Genomic DNA, 3,815 nt, shown 5'->3' with positions numbered 1-3,815 from the left:
ACTGCGTGCAGAGCACTGGACTAAGCGCTTGGGAAGTCCAAGTTGGCAACTGTATTATTGTGAGAGTGTGTGTGTGTGTGTGTCCCCGGGGGATCATTTATTCCCCGGTTAATACCCTGTTCTGCTGGGCCTGTGTCACCTTTCCCCCCGGCCATCTGTAAAATGGGGATTAAGACTTTGAGCCTCACATGGGACAAACTGATCCCCTTGTAACCCCCCCAGCGCTTAGAACAGTGCTTGGCACATAGTAAGCGCTTAATAAATGCCCTCGTCATCATCGTCATCCAGAAGGAGGTGGGGCTGATGACAGACATAAAATGAGATGATATCATCAGAAATTTAAAAGAACTTAAAAGAGCGTTGACCTTAAGAGTTGAAAGCAATATCCAGGGACGGGTGGAGTCATGCTTTCTAAATTAGGTTTCAAACATTTTACCTAAGTATGTCAGAAGATTTAGATTCATTTTGCCTGTTTTAGCAGATTTAAGTTATGGGTTCCCCGGTTCGAAGCGAGTACACAGTTCAGGTGGGGCTTTGGAGTCCGAGGTCATGGGTTCAAATCCCGGCTCCGCCAATTGTCAGCTGGGTGACTTTGGGCAAGTCGCTTCACTTCTCTGGGCCTCAGTTCCCTCATCTGGAAAATGGGGATTAAAACCGTGAGCCCCCCGTGGGACAATTTGATCACCTTGTAACCTCCCCAGTGCTTAGAACAGTGCCTTGCGCATAGTAAGCGCTTGATAAATGCCATTATTATTATTATTACTGTTAAAAAGTTAAGGTCTTCTAGATATTAAACTAATACTATTGTGATTAGTTTTGTGTAAACTAAATCCTGTTGGTTTTGTCTTTACTACATTGGTAAAATCTAACCTTTGGTCGTCATCAATCGTTATCAATCGTTTTTATTGAGCACTTACTATGTGCAGAGCACTGTACTAAGCGCTTGGGAAGTACAAATTGGCAACATATAGAGACGGTCCCTACCCAACGGTGGGCTCACAGTCTGAAAGGGGGAGACAGAGAACAAAACCAAACATACTAACAAAATAAAATAAATAGAATAGATATGTACAAGTAAAATAAATAAATAAATGGAGACAATGGTCTCCATTGAAACTGCTACTCCCCCTTCTAGACTGTGAGCCCGCTTTTGGGTAGGGACCATCTCTATATGTTGCCAACTTGGACTTCCCAAGCGCTTAGTACAGTGCTCTGCACACAGTAAGAGCTCAATAAATACGATTGAATGAATGAATGAGTGAATGAATGAAATGGGGGGCGGGGGTCCAAAGGGATTGAACCCCCTCCTTCCTCTCCCCCTCTTCCCCTCCCAGCCCCCCGCCTTACTTCCTTCCCCTCCCCACAGCACCTGTATATATGTTTGTACGTATTTATTATTCTATTTTATTTGTACATATTTATTCTATTTATTTTATTTTGTTAATATGTTTTGTTTTGTCGTCTGTCTTCCCCCTTCTAGACTGTGAGCCCGCTGTTGGGTAGGGACCGGCTCTAGATGTTGCCAACTTGGACTTCCCAAGCGCTTAGTCCAGTGCTCTGCACACAGTAAGTGCTCAATAAATAGGAATGAATGAATGAATGAATTACTCTATTTTATTTGTACCTATTTATTCTATTTATTTTATTTTGTTAATATGTTTTGTTGTCTGTCTCCCCGCTTCTAGACTGTGAGCCTGCTGTCGGGTAGGGACCGTCTCTCTATGTTGCCAACTTGGACTTCCCAAGCGCTTAGTCCGGTGCTCTGCACACAGTAGGCGCTCAGTAAATATGAATGAATGAATTACTCTATTTTATTTGTACCTATTCTATTTATTTTATTTTGTTGATCTGTTTTGCCGTCTGTCTCCCCCCTTCTAGACTGTGAGCCCACTGTCGGGTAGGGACCGTCTCTATTTGTTGCCAACTTGGACTTCCCAAGCGCTTAGTCCAGTGCTCTGCACACAGTAGGTGCTCAATAAATATGAATGAATGAATGAATATTTTATTTGTACCTATTCTATTTATTGTATTTTGTTAATCTGTTTTGTCGTCTGTCTCCCCCCTTCTAGACTGTGAGCCCGCTGTCAGGTAGGACCTTCTCTATCTGTTGCCAACTTGGACTACCCAAGCGCTTAGTCCAGTGCTCTGCACACCGTAGGCACTCAATAAATGTGAATGAATGAATGAATTACTCTATTTTATTTGTACCTATTCTATTTATTTTGTTAATCTGTTTTGTCGTCCGTCTCCCCCCTTCTAGACTGTGAGCCCGCTGTCGGGTAGGGACCGTCTCTATTTGTTGCCAACTTGGACTTCCCAAGCGCTTAGTCCAGTGCTCTGCACACAGTAGGCGCTCAATAAATATGAATGAATGAATGAATATTTTATTTGTACCTATTCTATTTATTGTATTTTGTTAATATGTTTTGTCGTCTGTCTCCCCCCTTCTAGACTGTGAGCCCGCTGTCGGGTAGGGACCGTCTCTCTATGTTGCCAACTTGGACTTCCCAAGCGCTTAGTCCAGTGCTCTGCACACAGTCGGCGCTCAATAAATATGAATGAATGAATGAATATTTTATTTGTACCTATTCTATTTATTGTATTTTGTTAATATGTTTTGTCGTCTGTCTGCCCCCTTCTAGACTGTGAGCCTGCTGTCGGGTAGGGACCGTCTCTAGATGTTGCCAACTTGGACTTCCCAAGCGCTTAGTCCGGTGCTCTGCATACAGTCGGTGCTCAATAAATATGAATGAATGAATGAATGACTCTATTTTATTTGTACCTATTCTATTTTTTGTATTTTGTTAATACGTTTTGTCTTCAGTCTCCCCCCTTCTAGACTGTGAGCCCGCCGTCGGGTAGGGACCGTCTCTCTATGTTGCCAACTTGTACTTCCCAAGCGCTTAGTCCGGTGCTCTGCACACAGTCGGCGCTCAGTAAATATGAATGAATGAATGACTCTATTTTATTTGTACCTATTCTATTTATTGTATTTTGTTGATCTGTTTTGCCATCTGTCTCCCCCCTTCTAGACCGTGAGCCCGCCGTCGGGTAGGGACCGTCTCTCTATGTTGCCAACTTGGACTTCCCAAGCGCTTAGTCCGGTGCTCTGCACACAGTCGGCGCTCAGTAAATATGAATGAATGAATGACTCTATTTTATTTGTACCTATTCTACTTATTGTATTTTGTTGATCTGTTTTGCCGTCTGTCTCCCCCCTTCTAGACTGTGAGCCCGCTGTCGGGTAGGGACCGGCTCTAGATGGTGCCATCTTGGACTTCCCAAGCGCTTAGTCCGGTGCTCTGCACACCGTAGGCACTCAATAAATGTGAATGAATGAATGAATTACTCTATTTTATTTGTACCTATTCTATTTATTTTGTTAATCTGTTCTGTCGTCTGTCTCCCCCTTCTAGACCGTGAGCCCGCCGTCGGGTAGGGACCGTCTCTCTATGTTGCCAACTTGGACTTCCCAAGCGCTTAGTCCGGTGCTCCGCACACAGTCGGCGCTCAGTAAATATGAATGAATGAATGACTCTATTTTATTTGTACCTATTCTATTTATTGTATTTTGTTGATCTGTTTTGCCGTCCGTCTCCCCCCTTCTAGACCGTGAGCCCGCTGTCGGGTAGGGACCGGCTCTAGATGGTGCCATCTTGGACTTCCCAAGGGCTTAGCCCGGTGCTCTGCGCACAGTAGGCGCTCGATAAATATGAATGAATGAATGAATGAGTGATTGAATGATTCCCTCCCCCCACCCCTGGGGTCCACGGGAAGCAGGCCGGACCCTCCCCGGCCCCCCGGCCCCCTGGCCC

The sequence above is a fragment of the Tachyglossus aculeatus genome, chromosome Y4 (assembly GCF_015852505.1).
Source record: "Tachyglossus aculeatus isolate mTacAcu1 chromosome Y4, mTacAcu1.pri, whole genome shotgun sequence".
NCBI classification, from domain to species: domain Eukaryota; kingdom Metazoa; phylum Chordata; class Mammalia; order Monotremata; family Tachyglossidae; genus Tachyglossus; species Tachyglossus aculeatus.
This window is presented reverse-complemented; position numbering follows the sequence as displayed.